The 15,251-nt window shown below is 47.6% G+C and overlaps 1 protein-coding gene and 1 non-coding gene across 2 annotated transcripts in view; one reads left to right on the forward strand and one right to left on the reverse strand.

The window, feature by feature from the left end:
• ptprn2 (protein tyrosine phosphatase receptor type N2) overlaps positions 1 to 15,251 on the reverse strand; it is a 168,644-nt gene that overhangs the window by 31,983 nt on the left and 121,410 nt on the right.
• trnat-cgu lies at positions 9,196 to 9,268 on the forward strand. Its single transcript has one exon. It is a non-coding gene; the product is annotated as a tRNA-Thr (tRNA).

Consider the following 15,251-nt stretch of genomic DNA (forward strand, 5'->3'; position numbering starts at 1 on the left):
CAATAACTCACCACAAACAAACAGCGACAGCCCCGGGACCGCGGGAGAGGGGGAGAGGAGGGAGAGGAGGGGAGGGAGGGAGAGGGGGAGAAGGGGAGAGGGAGAGGGGAGGGAGGAAGAGGGGGTGAGGGAGGGAGAGAGGGGGTGAGGGAGAGGGGAGGGAGAAGGCTGAGGGAGGGAGGGAGAGAGGGGGTGAGGAGAGAGGGGGTGAGGGAGGGAGAGGGGGAGGGAGAGGGGGAGAGGGAACGCCGCACTTACCGGATCTTCATCCCGACATTCCCCAATAATTCTTTCGTAAGTTACGATCCTTGAAAGGGAAAGGCTTTAAAAGGCGGGAAAGGAAGACTGGACCTGGAGGTTTCCTCTCTCTTTCCCCCTCTCCCCCTCCCTCTCCCTCTCCCCCTCCCTCTCCCTCTCCCTCTCCTCTCGGTCCATCTGGAATGGAGGTGAAGCCATTCCGGCGCCGCTCTCATTGCCTCATTGACTCCCGTCAAACAGCGGCGACGTTTTACACCACAAACAAAACAAACTCAGTAAATACACATAAATATATATCTACACACAGAGGAGTCGGGAGGCAAAAACAAGGCTTCCTCTCGGCTTTCCCAACCCGATGTGTGCGAGAGGGGGAGAGGGGGAGAGAGGGGGAGAGAGAGAGGGGGTGAGGGAGAGGGGGAGAGAGGGGGTGAGGGAGAGGGGGTGAGGGAGAGAGTGAGGGAGAGAGTGAGTGAGGGATGGGGAGAGAGAGAGGGGGAGGGAGGGAGGGAGCGAGAGGTGCTGAGGGAGGAGGAGGAGGGGATGGAGGACCCTCTGTGCTCGGGGTCTGAGCCCCTCCTTATATCCCTGTCCTCACAGCTCTGTCCTCACCACATGGCGTGTCCCGGTTGCTATGGTGACGCCGCCACATGTTACTGACAGTAATTGGATAAAAGGCATTTTTCTGATAATAAAAACCTCAATAAAACCGACGGACCAACAAACCGTATGAATGTCAGTCAGAGCACCGCTCTCTCTCTCTCTCTCTCTCTCTACCTTTCTATCTCACTTTCTCTCTCTCTATCTATCTTTCTCTCTGTCCACCTCTCTCTATATATATCTTATTTATCTCACTTTCTCTCTCTCTCTCTCTATATATATATAATCTATCTCCCTCTCCCTCTCTATCTCTCTCTCTCCCCCCCCAGTGTTTCAGGCTGGTGCTTCCGTCCAGTTTGCACTGATTTGGGTCTGCATTAGATGATATGGGGTGGGGGGGGGGTGGCGCAGGATGGGGGGGGGGGGGGGAGGGGGAGAGCTGTGATTTTTTGGGGATGGGGAATGGGTTAAAGACTATATATTTACCCCCCGGCTCAGCATCCATCACAATCTCAGTTTCCGTGTGGGATATCAAACAGGGTTTACCTGAAATAATCAGGGAGGGCGGGTATGTGGGGGGGGGGGGGGGGTATGGGGGGATATGTGAAGGGGGTATGTGAGGGGGGTATATGAGGGGGGGGTATGTGGGAGGCGTATGTGGGGGGGGTATGTGAGGGGGGTGTGTGGGGGCAGGTATGGGAGGGGTATGTGTGGGGGGGGGGGTATGTGTGTGGGGGGGGGGGAGGGGGTGAAGTGAAGGGAAACCAAAAGTGGAAAAGGTAAATGTGAAACACAAACCATGTTAAAATGTCTTTAAAATCTAAAGAAAAGATGAGGCGCCCTGAGAATCAAACATAACAGCGGCTCCGAACAGGGGGACAGGGGGACAGGGGGGGGGGGGGGGGGGGAGAAACCGTGTCAGATGCAGATGACAAATCTTGGGAGTGTTTCTCCAGTTAATCTTTCTATTCAGGTTCCCCTCCTCCTGTCCCCCCATTGCCTCCCGGTGTGACAGGTGGAGATGGCAGTCCAGTTGTCCTCACATTTACAGCGAGAATCTGCAGCTCAAACATATCAAACCCAAGTCACCAGGTCCTGCTCACAGCTCAGCACTAATTATCCTGACTTTAATCCACTGTCCAGGACAAGCGACAACTGATCCCAGGCCACATCTTGCCCTTCTGCCCCCCCCCTGCCCACCTGCCCTCCCTCCTACCCTCCTGCCCTCCCTCCTACCCGCCTGCCCCATGCCCTCCCTCCTGCCCACCTGCCCCCCTGCCCTCCTGCCCCCCTGCCCTCCTGCCCCCCTGCCCTCCTGCCCACCTGCCCCCCTGCCCCCCTGCCCTCCTGCCCCCCTGCCCACCTGTCCCCCTGCCCACCTGCCCCCTGCCCTCCTGCCCCCTGCCCTCCTGCCCCCCTGCCCTCCTGCCCCCCTGCCCTCCTGCCCCCCTGCCCTCCTGCCCCCCTGCCCTCCTGCCCCCCTGCCCTCCTGCCTGTCTAAGCAGTGAGGCTGATCACATTCAATAGATGGGCTGAATTAATTAGGTTCGCTCCAAACTGGGGGAGGTGGTGGAGGGGTGGGGATGGGGGTGGGGGTTGGGCTGGTGGTGGGAATGGGCATGGGGGTGGGGGTGGGGGTGGGCACAGGTTTATCGCTTTGCTGCGACTATGAGGAGTAAACTCGTAGCTCGAAAGGAAAAATACTTCTGTGTATGTGTGTGTACGTGTGTATCTGTATGTGTGTGTGTCTGTATACGTGTATGTCTGTATGTGAGTGTGTGTCTGTGTGTGTATGTGAGTGTGTGTCTGGGTGTATGTGTGTGTGTGTGTCTGGGTGTATGTGTGTGTGTGTATGTGAGTGTGTGTCTGGGTGTATGTGAGTGTGTGTCTGGGTGTATGTGTGTGTATGTGAGTGTGTGTCTGGGTGTATGTGTGTGTGTATGTGAGTGTGTGTCTGGGTGTATGTGAGTGTGTGTCTGGGTGTATGTGTGTGTGTGTATGTGAGTGTGTGTCTGGGTGTATGTGTGTGTGTGTCTCTGGGTGTATGTGTGTGTGTATGTGAGTGTGTGTATGTGAGTGTGTGTCTGGGTGTATGTGTGTGTATGTGAGTGTGTGTCTGGGTGTATGTGTGTGTGTATGTGAGTGTGTGTCTGGGTGTATGTGTGTGTATGTGAGTGTGTGTCTGGGTGTATGTGTGTGTATGTGAGTGTGTGTCTGGGTGTATGTGTGTGTATGTGAGTGTGTGTCTGGGTGTATGTGTGTGTGTATGTGTGTGTCTGGGTGTAGGTGTGTGTGTATGTGAGTGTGTGTCTGGGTGTATGTGTGTGTGTATATGTGTGTGTGTACGTGAGTGTGTGTCTGGGTGTATATGTGTGTGTATGTGAGTGTGTGTCTGGGTGTAGGTGTGTGTAGGGAGGAAGGGGAGAGATCAAAACCATTCTTTAGGTCTTAGCGACGACTCTAAAGGCTGTGCTGATAAACATTGTGTTTTCCTGACACTCGAATACCTACTATGCAGAGATGCAAATCCCCCCTCTCGCCTCTGACTGTAGCCCTCCCCCCCCTCACCAACACCCCCTCCTCCCTCACCGCCACCCCCACGTGCCCCCTCACCAACACCCCCTTCCCACTTCGCCAGTGAAAGCCTATGGTTGAGCACAATCGAGTGAACACAAACGCACATCAATCCAATCAAAGGGAATTAAACTTATGTCCCACAATATGATATCCCTTCCTTGCAATATCAAATCGACGTCAAAAAATAAAGACTGCTACATCTCAAAGCAATGTCTGGAAGCACAGGTGAGCTGAAACCACAGCAACTTGCACTGATATAACCAGCGGCCTTCATAATAATAATAATAATAATAATCCTTGCATTTGATATAGCGCTTTTCACGTCGGGAGGACGTCCCAAAGCGCTTCACAGAATATACTGTAAAGTGAATTGACTGTATATTTGTGGGCGAACGCGGCAGCCAATTGCGCACAGCAATGTCCCACAAACAGTCGTAGATTGAAAATGACCAATTTATTATTGTTTGGGGTTTTGGAGGGATTATTATTAGGCTCTGTGTGGAGTAAGGAAACTTGCCCAAGGTTTCGCCCTGCCTGGAATTGAACCCAGGTGTCTTGCTTGCAAAGCAAGTGCTCTAACCACTGAGCCACAGGACTCCACATGTAGAATAATAATAAAAAATAACCTTTGCATTTGATACGCGCTGTTATCGTTGAGACGTCTCAAAGCGCTTCACAGAAGAGACTGTAAAGTGAATTGACTGTATTTTGTGGGCGAAACGCGGCAGCCAATTGTGCACAGCAGCGTCCCCACAAACAGCAGCGGGTTCAGTGACCAATTTCGATTTGAAGAATAAGGTGTTGGGAGTGCGGTACAGTGTCAGAGAAGGGGGAGGAGACTTTAGTGAAGGGGAGGAGACCACTGGTGCAGTCAAACATGGGGTTTAAACCCCCGACAAACCCATCTGCCTTAACCTGTAAATGACCACATGGTAGTTCAGACGCTCAAAGGGTTTTCAAACAAATTATTTCTCTGGAAAGGTATATCTGAAGGTATATCTGAGTCATGTGCAGAACCGAGCAACCACCGTCCCAACCACTCGCTGGGTTACAGCACTGTTCAGGTGAATGGCCGACACGACCACATCACAGAGAAGGCTTAGCCGGGCACATGTTCAAACCCCATCTGCAAATCCCCAGTCATTACACTTTATAGTGCACGGTGGGGGGTGGGGGGGGGGGGGGCTGCAGGCATGGTCGAAGGGGAAGGTCTTTAGACGGGACTTGAAGGAGTCAGTAGGGAGGTTGTTTGTGTGTGAAATGTCTGTATTAAGAGTGAGGAGTACAGCAGGCTGGCAGATGACAAGGACAGAAGGTGACGTTCTCCAAATAAAGGTTTTAAACTCAGCTCACGGAAAGAGAGAGAGAGAGAAAGAGAGAGAGAATCTTCGCCTTTCACTTCAACAATCAAATAGGAAGGAATCACGAAGACGACTACATCAACAACTTGCAATTGTATCTCAACTTTCATACAGAACGAATGCCTGGAAGCCAACAACTGGATCAGGCAGGGAAAAGGGGAGCCTGAAGATAATAATAATAATAATAATAATAATAATCCTCGCATTTGATACAGCGGCTTATCACGTCTCTTCGAGACATCTCAAAGCATTTCACAGAATAAAGTGAATTGACTATATATTTTGTGGGCGAAACGCGGCAGCCAATTGCGCACAGCAGCGTCCCACAAACAGTCATGGATTCAAGTGACCAAATTATCCATTTATTATTTTTTAAAAGGGATTATTACCCCCAGAAAAGCGATCTGCCATTCGATAACAACCGGTTCCTACTTTACTGCTGGTAAACAGAGGCGTGTGTGTGGAATAAGGAAACTTGCCCAACATTTCGCCCTGCCCGGGAATCACCCCGGGTCCTCTCGCTTGCGAGGCGAGTTCTTGCTATATCCATGCAAGTTGTTGTTGTTGTGAAGTTGGACTTTAAAGAGAAGGGAAGTTTCTCCCAGTGTCCTGGCCAACAATCCCCCAACACAAAATGCGTCACTCACTTCATGTCTAGTTGTGAGATATTACTGTGTGCAAATTGGCTGCCAAGTTCAGCCTACAAAATACACAGTTACTACACTTTGAATCCTGAAGCACTTTGAGACGTTCTCCCACTATATCAAATGCAAGGATATGCATACAAATGTGACCGAGGAGGGAAGAGAGGGACAGAGGAGAGGCTTATGTGGGGTATAAACAAGCAGCAAGCATTAGGTGGCTTGTTTCCGTAATGTAACCAACTTTCTGTGCAATTCTGTGAAATGTTAACAAAACCGTGACTGTATTTTAGATCAGCAAAAAAAATTAATTAAACCATCCTTTCCCATGGAGATTAACAAGCGTGAATCATATTCAATAAGGAAAAAAATGAGTCATCGAATGTTAACATTATCTGTTCAAGAATATTGCATTTGTCCACTTTGAAGTGTTCAAAATAATTAGTATTTTTTTTCAAAAAATGTAACTTGGAAATCAGTTTGCTCTGGAGAAAATGTACTCAAAAGCAACAAAATGCTTTTTGCGACTCTTTTGTATTCAGGCCCCAATGCCTTCCCTTCAAGAACGGAATACTATAATAATAATCCTTGTATTTGATACAGCGCCTTATCACGTCTCAAATGCTTCACAGGATACACTGTAAAGTGAATTGACTATATTTGTGGGCAAAATGCGGCAGCCAATTGCGCACGGCAGCGTCCGCACAAACAGTCGTGGATTGAGTGACCAAATTATTATTTTATTTTTTCTCTTGAGGGATTATTATCAGGCGTGTGGTGTAAGGAAACTTGCCCAAGTTTTCTCCCTGCCGGGAATCAAACACAGGTCATTCAACTGCGAGCTGAGAATCTAACCACTGAGCTACAGGACTCCACTTGTTATTGTTGTATCTTGAGACTGACTAAACATTTAGATAGCGTCCTTCACATAAGGTAGCATCTCAGAGCCTTTCACTAGGACGGTGCCAAGGAAGGAGAAGATGGGGGGACCATGGATGTGGACAAAGGTATTTAAACAGTATTTGAAGATAGATGGAGTGGGTGAACAGAGAGAAGGGGGAGGAGGTGATCAGTGAGATAGGGATGAAGATCATTATTTGGGAAGGACAAGTTTGCAGGGCTATGGGGAGAGCACGGGGGAGTGGGGTTGATCAGGGCTATAGGGAGAGTGTGGGGGAATGGGGTTGAATTGGAAGCTCTTTTCAAAGAGCAGAGATACGATGGGCCGAATGGCCACTTCTGTGCTGTATAATTCTATGGTAATTCTATGGTTCTATGATTTGATAGCTGGGAGATGTCACCCACAGCCCACTGACAGCTTGGCTGCGTCTCTCACCTCTACACCATTCAGGGGTGTAGAGACACGGCAAAAACAACAGCTGAAATCAGGGGACTGTACAGGTGGGAATATCTCTCCGTCACTCCACCTATGTATCTTCAAATTTTAAAACCTACCATTGTGGTTGCACTTAGGGTGAATTTCACCCCTCCCCTCCCCTGCCCCCTCTCCCCTCCCCACTACCCTCACCCCCTTCCCCCTGCACTACTGTAAAACATTATTGTAAGGATTGTACAGTCACACAACATTAATAATAATAATCCTTGCATTTGATACAACGTTTTATCATGTCTTTGAGACGTCTTAAAATGCTTTGCAGAATACTATAAAGTGTGGTGACTGTATATTCTGTGGACGAAACAAATATATGTGTACATTTTGTTCAAAAACAGTGTATCGTGGGAAGCGCTTTGAGATGTATCGATGACATGATAAGAGGCTATATCAAAGGCAAGGATTAATATGACGGGTTGCATTTATAAATAACTGCTGCCATCTTGTCCCCTTTGCCTGGTTGAAAGTCTGTGATTGTGTGGGAGTTTTACTCTTCCTCTGTGTCTCAGAAACCTTGTATGTCAATGCTAACTCTGTTCAAAAAAAACTTCTACTGACAACAAAAAAAGTCACGAAAATAGAGGCAGACGTCAGAGGAAATCCATGAATTAATATATAACCTTTGTATCTGACATAGCACCTCGCCACGTCAAAGCGTCACAAAACGCTTCACACAGTTTTTCTGGGGCTCAACGTGGCAGCCAATCAATCTACAATAATAACAACAACAACTTGGATTTATATAGCGCCCTCCACGCCAGACGGCGTCTCAGAGCGCTTCACAGTAACGGATCCCAGGGCCGAGCCGGGGGGAGGGGGAGGAGCCGGTGGGAGTGGGAGGGGGAGGGGGAGGAAGGTGACCAAAGGTACGGTCGAAAAGAAAGGTCTTCAGCTGAGACTTGAAAATGGGAAGCGAGGCGGAGAGGTGAAGGCAGTGAGGAAGGGAGTTCCAGAGCCTCGGGGCGTAGTGGCTGAAGGCACAGCCGCCGAGGGTGGAGTGGAGGACTCAGGGGACGAGGAGGAGGCCAGACCCGGAGGAACGAAGGCAACGGGTACTGTGCTGAGGAGAGAGGAGGTCAGAGAGGTCGGGGGGTGCAGAAGAGTGGAGGGATTTGAAGACAAAGGTGAGGATCTTGAAATCGATCCTCTCTGGGACAGGCAGCCAGTGCAGTCTGGCCAGGACTGGGGGATCGGGGAGCGGAGTTTGTTGCAGATGAGAATGCGGGCGGCAGAGTTTTGAATGATCTGGATTTTATGGAAGGTAGCGAATGGGAGACCGGCGAGGAGGGCGTTAGAATAGTTCAAAGGCATGGACCAGGGTTTCAGCGGCTTTTGGAGTGAGGTATTGGCGGAGACGGGCGATGCGTCAGAGGTGGAAGAAAGCGGTGCTGGTGAGGGACAGAATGTGGGGGTGAAAGAATAATTGGGGGTCGAACCTGACGCCGAGGTTGCGTACGGGTTCGGAGAGTTTTAGGGGGAGGTCGGGTATGTGGAGCAGGTGAGAACCGTGAGATTTTAGACGTTGATGAGAGCCAAAGAGTATGGCTTCCATCTTTGCAATGTTTAGCTGAAGGAAATTTGCGCTCATCCAGCCCCTGAGGTCTGACAGGCAGCTGACAGAACATCAGGGGACTGGGGGCGCAAAGAGAGGTGGAAAAATAGAGTTGGGTGTCGTCCGCGTACATGTGGAAGTGTACCCCATGTCTGCGGATGACATCCCCAAGAGGGAGCATGTAGATCAGAAAGAGGAGGGGGCCAAGGATGGATCCTTGGGGTACCCGCAGGTGACCGGGTGAGAGCGGGAGGAGAAGCCGTTTGTGCAGATGTACTGCTGGCGGTTTGTGAGGTAGAACTCGAACCAGGCGAGTGCGGTCCCACTGAGGTGGATGACGGAGGAAAGGCGTTGGAGGAGGATGGCGTGATTGACTGTGTCGAACACGCTGGAGAGGTCCAGGAGGATAAGGAGGCAGAGGGAGCCCTGGTCACAGATAAAGAGGATGTCGTTTGTGACTTTCACAAGCGCAGTCTCTGTACTGTGGGCGGAAAAAAAACGGATTGGAGGGGTTCGAAGAGGGAATGGGAGGAGAGGTGTGTGCAACGTTGGTTGGCAACAATTTCACAAGGTAACGTCCAACAAATAGCCATGAAGTGAATGATCATTTTTGTCACCTGGGCAGGGCAGATTGCTGGCCAGGACACGGGGAGAAGAGACATCTCATCTGAAGCATTAGCCTAAAGCTGACGCTAAATTGGGTGCACAGATGCACAACGCCATAAAGACTGTAAACAGAGGAATAGAGCACAGAAGCAGGGAAGTAATGTCACATTTATATAAAATCTTGGTTAGATAACATTTGAAGTACTGCAGAGTCCTGTAGCTCAGGGGTTAGAGCACTTGCCTCGTAAGCGAGAGACCTGGGTTCGATTCCCGGGTAGGGCGAAACTTTGGGCAAGTTTCCTTACCCCACATGCAAGGCAGGCGGAGGGAGTCTGGGATGGTGTTCTGGAGAGTAGGGGGCAGAATGGCAGAGAGCTTGCCCACTGATGGTGAGCAGAATGAGGCGAGAGACACGGACAAGCACATGGACAAGACTGCAACATTAACTGAGTGCTTCATTACTATGTGGCCAGGACCATTAGTCTGTAACTAGAAGGTTATTGCACTGAGGTCCCTTCAGGTCTGGCTCTAAGTGAACGAGCCCCATTCTGAATACTTGGTACAGCTTTAAATTATAATCATCCATGGCAAACTGGCAGAGCAAACCCTCCTGCTCACCCAGCGCAGATCAATATCATTCTGAAGATCATTTCAATTTTGATTTGCAGATTAAAATACAAATATCAAGTGAAATAATTAGTTGGGAATACTTGCTGCATAATTGAATGCAACATTCCTCAAACAATGATTGCATTTTCTAATTTTCTGATTCATTCCCCATTCATTTACTTCATCAGGAGCCGTGACATGTAAGTAATGCCAATTGGACTGAAGCAGTTTCCCTGATGGTTCAGCTGGTAATCAAACTGCCCAGTGTTTAGATGAGCAACACCGCATCGCGCTGCAGTCTCAAGCACATTTCCAGCTCAGTTCACTGTAGTGTAGAGATTACTGCGCTCACCTCACAAGCGAGGGGACCTGGGCTCGATTCCCGGTTGGGGAGAAACTTTAGGCAAATTTCCTTACTTTACCAGCAGTAAGTAGAAACCCTGTTGTTAGTCGACTGCTGGATCGCCTTCCGGGAGTAATAATCCCCCCACTCCAAAAAAATAGTTGGTCACTCAACCCACGGCTATTTGTAGGGACGCTGCTGTGCGTAACTGGCTGCCGTGTTTCACCCACAAAACATACAGTCAATTCACTTTAGAGTATATTCTGTGAAGAGCTTTGAGACGTCTCGCAGAGGTGATAAGATGGAGGTAGATAAATATTCGTACAGTCAGGGTATTAAGGCATATGAGGCAAGGGCGGGTAATTGGAGTTGAGGTACAGATCAGCCATGATCTCATAGAATGGTGGAACAGGCTCAAGGGGCTGAATGGCCTACTCCATTTCCAAGACTATGTATCTATGATAAGGCGCTATGTCAAATAAACACATTATTATTAAAGTGTCAGAGAATCTGGCTCTGAACTTACGCTTTTCTTCTTTTAGCATTTCTGAACCTGCACATTTTGGACAATTCAAGCCATTTTTTTAAACAGAAAATAACAGAATGATGCAGCACACAAGCCATTTGGCCTAACTATCCCGCCTCAGTGTTTATACTCCACATGAACCTCCACCTTTCTAATCCTCTCTCCTATAGGTAAGTGGGGTCTCCCTGGAGCTGAATTGGTTCCAAGGTAACATGCCTGGTAATGGAATGTTGGAATCGAGCCCCCCTTCTGTGACGGTTTCTAGTCCGGTTCTTGAGTTAGGCGGGTCCGCGCTATTCCAGGGCCTCTGCTGATGGCAGTCCAGCCTAGCTCATCGGCAGGATCTGGAAGGGCAGACCAGTCACTGGGGCAGCAAGTCATCCCACTCAGCTCCTATTAATCTTGCAAGCCAAAGCCTTAACGGGTAGGTTGGGCCTAGCTGGACAACAATAACAGCAAATTATATTTGTACAGCGCCTTTCACGTCAGGAGGGCATTCCAAGGCACTGGACAAGCAACGGGAAAGCTTGACAGACAGCAATATCAATGCCAACCTTTGTGGTTTCAGCTGGTTAGACTCCAGCAGTTACCCCAGCACATTCTCTGGGGTACCCCAAGCCTTGGCTCTTGCCGATCTTTTCCTAACATCTTCCGGAATTGGGTGAGCAGGATGCATCCCTCCAGAGAGAATGCGTTCATTCCATTCCAACAATTTATCTCTGGGATTTCCGTGTGCAGGTGGGAGGCCTGGAATTCTCAGCTTGGTTTGGAGACTGTGGAGCAACGGTGATGGGTTTCCACATGTGTTGGATACCCAGCTGACTAGAACAATATATATTTATTAATAATCTTTGCATTTGATATGGTGCCTTATCACGTGATCAAGACGTCTCAAAGCGCTTCACAGGATATACTGTAAAGCGGTGTGACTGTTTATTTTGTGGGCGAACACGGCAGCCAATTTGGACACAGCAGTGTCCCACAAACAGCTATGGACTGAATGACCAGTTTCATATGTGTGTGGTTGGGTGGGGGGGGGGGGGAGTTAGGAATGACAGAGAGATAGATAGGAAGGCTACGTGAGGGAAACTTGAAACCTGTATGGGAAGATATGTGGGTACAGGTTGTCAATATCATTGAGAGTTGGGGTACAGATTTGGTAAGAGATGGACACAGGGTCTCAGTCATTAATTGGAGAGCTCAGGTACAGGTAGACACAGGACACCAGCCAATAAGGTGATGGAAACCCTCTAATATATCCAACTTTGCTCTTTTGTGTGTTTCAAATTTGTATTTTTACAGGAGTGAGAAAAAGGAATCATTGGCAATTGCCATGTATTCCCTGCTGCCCCTCAGTAGCTAACAGGAAAGGCCACAATTAAACAGTCTCAGTTAGAAACGCCTGCCTTCAAACTTGGCAGCGAAGGGTTGTGATTGGAGATACAGCTCTGTGGGTAATTACTGATGAAGGTTTAGCTGCTGGTTGGCACCAAGATCACTACAGAAGAGAATAATATTCCTTGCATTTGATATAACACCTTATCACATCTTTGAGACATCTCAAAGCACTTCCCAGAATAGACTGTAAAGAGAATTGACTGAATATTTCTGGGCGAAACGTGGCAGCCAATTGCGCACAGCAACGTCCCCACAAACAGTCGTGGATTGAAGTTTGTTAATAAAAAAAGTGATCTCTCAATCCACAGGCAATATCCACACCTAACAGCCTGGAGGCTGAGTAACTCAGAAACCAGTGTTTGCCAAACTTTCAGGTATTTCACCCAATCTCTAGAGCTCCATCTCTCCACCTCACATCCTCCATACCTATTTTCAAATCTCACCTTAAAACCTACCTCTTCAACTGTGCCTACGGTGACCTCTGCCTCCTGTTCCTTCCTACCCTGATGTTATCCACCTGAAGGGCGCTATAAACATGTATGTTGTTAAAGGTGCTGTATACATATATGTTGTAAGTGAGACAAAATTGTTGTGTTTCAATCTCACACTAATTTGACATTCGTTTCACACCTACTTTGAAAGTCCCATGTGTGTAACTTTATCAAATGCCTTTTGTAAATCAAAATTAAATTGGGCCACTGGATAGCTGTCTTACATTTGTTCAGTCACTTAAACATTTGAGTAGATTTGGGAGACATTTTTGCCTATTTCTTGTCATGTCTGAAATTTCTAGGTGAGATTCCTGTATAATTGTCTCTAGAATGTTACAGATGTTAGGCTTAAGTGCTCCATAATTTATGAACTTGTATCTTAAAGAAAGAGAATTCAAGCAGGGGAATGGAATCAATCATCTTTATCGATAGAGAGATAGTGTAAAATGAAGAGCCACATATTCTCAAGGGTACTTGCCCCCAATGACTATATATATATCTATTTTATAGATTGGGTATTAAGCATCTGACAATTTGTGTTGTAACATTCTGCCACTGGATTGCAAGGAAGACAGTGGTCTATTCATTCTAAAACAACAGGTCTGTGTTTCAACATTGCAGTCGTCTCAATACTCTTGTCAAGTGTCAGCCTGGCTCAGTTGGTAACACTCTCACCTCTGAGTAACAAGATTGTGGAGTTCCCTAGCGTACTGGTTAGAGCGCTCGCCTCACAGGTGAGAGGACCCGGGTTTGATTCCCGGCCAGGACCAGACATCAGACAAGTTTCCTTTCTCAACACATCTGTTTTAGTATTAATAATAATTCTTCCATTTGATATACAGTATATTCTGAGAAGCACTTTGAGACGTCTCGATGATATGATAAAAGTTCTACATCAAATACAAAGATGGTAATTATAAATGCAGGTTGTTGTTATGGTTTGAAAGCCAGTTTTCCAAGCTCCCAAACAAAAAAGTGGAAAATCAGCTTTCAAATTAAATCTGGGTTTAAGACCGCTCCCCAAAACTGCACCCGATATTAAACGTTAAAGCAGAGGTTTGAAGCTTGAGAACACGTGGAAATCTCAGGCCTTTGGGATGTGATTGAGAAAGAATCGCTCTCATGCAGAGAGACCGAGTAAAGAAAAGGCATTCATTGACGGAAGGTTGGGGCAGTGGGAAAGATGTTATTGGTGCATTACAGAGGCAATTGGCAGCACAGCACTTTGGGCTTTTACAAAAGCTGCTGAGTGTTGTTCTATTTGTAAAGCTATAATTTGCAGCTCTGCACGCCTTTGGACGAGGGAGGTTTTTTTTCATTATTATAAGACTTAACAAAAGTGCAGTTTGTTACATAGCTTTGGAATGCGAGCTCAGCAGGTGATGAAAGGGAAGCTGACTCGTTAGGTGGGCTGCTCACTGTTCACACACTGGAATTGTCACTTTGACAGTAATATGTTTTCAGTCGATTCCTTTTGAGGGGCATTCCGTTAATGAAAAAANTGCCCAATTCGAGGGACCATTTTGCTCAGCTTTCCTTTCGCCCCCTCAACACACACTCCCCCCTGCCCACACATACACTCCCCACCCCAAACACAGTCCCCCTCAACACACACACCCCCACCACAAATACAGTCCCCCACCAACACAGACTCCCCCCTGCCCAAACACGCACACATTTCTCCTCCCACCTCTCGCTCCGCCCCCTCCACCCATCCTCCATTCATTCCTAATTCCGCAATGTTTAACGGGAGCAAATGAATAAAATAATGCAATCTGCTTGTCAGGGAACATCCCAATTCTGAGCTTCTCACTGCACCAAAACCACACACCAGGCGTTTAACACACTGTCCTGATCAATATACAGAATGTAACATATGCAAGACTGAAAATTATATTGAAAATAACAGGCAGCAGGAAGTGATTAGCAGGTAGTATTCTCAGCAAGTGTTTCTGTTGATATAAACATCAAAGGCAGGACTTGGGCAGTTTAGAACCATCTCCCAGCCCCACCTGGAATTACAACTCCATATCACATCAGAAAACAATTCAGCACAGACGGAGGTCACTCAGCCCAAGGTCATACAGTCCATGGTCATTCACATAGTCATTCATGGTTCTCTGTAAAAGGAACGTGTTCATCCCAGTCTATAATAATAATAATCCTTGCAGTTGATATAACGCCTTATCCTGTTGTTGGAACGTCTCAAACGCTTCACTGGAAACACTATACAGAGTGAATTGACTAAACTCCCTTTCTGAATAAAGAAGCTTTTTGAATAAAGCCACAGAATCTTTTAATGTCCACCTAAACAGGCAGGACCTCGGTTTAACATCTCATCCGAAGGACGGCACCTCCCCACAATGCAACTCCCCCCCCCAGTGCTGCATTGGAGCATCATCTTAGACTGTGTGATTCCAAATCCTGACGGATGGGTTTGAACTCACAACCTCCTGATTCAGAAGCAAGAGAGCGAGCAACCCACTGCGATGGTCTGACACACGATGGCCTTTTCCCCAAACCCTCTTCTATATTTATTTTATCATCCATTCACAGGGAAACTCTACCATAGCGCCTTTCATTGCAGCTCTACCTCACTCATAGCACAGGTCTCTGTGCTTCCTTTCCCACCCTGACAGACGTGATAAGGTGTTGTATCAAATGCAAGGATTATTATTATTATATTGTAAGGTCACGAAATTGGCCCCATGTGTTCATTAGCAGCATCGCAATATCACAATAATAATTTTGATAATTTCATGCTTTGCTAATATTGATTTTGACAGCACTGGAAGGTCAAAGCTATGATTAAAGTGGAGAAGTGATCCTGAATTACTAATAAGGCTGAGCTGGGAATACTTATCCCCCTACATCTTACATTTTTGGCTTCTTTTACCTC

The sequence above is a fragment of the Callorhinchus milii genome, unplaced genomic scaffold (genome assembly GCF_018977255.1).
Source record: "Callorhinchus milii isolate IMCB2004 unplaced genomic scaffold, IMCB_Cmil_1.0 Scaffold2, whole genome shotgun sequence".
Classification (NCBI taxonomy): Eukaryota; Metazoa; Chordata; class Chondrichthyes; order Chimaeriformes; family Callorhinchidae; genus Callorhinchus; species Callorhinchus milii.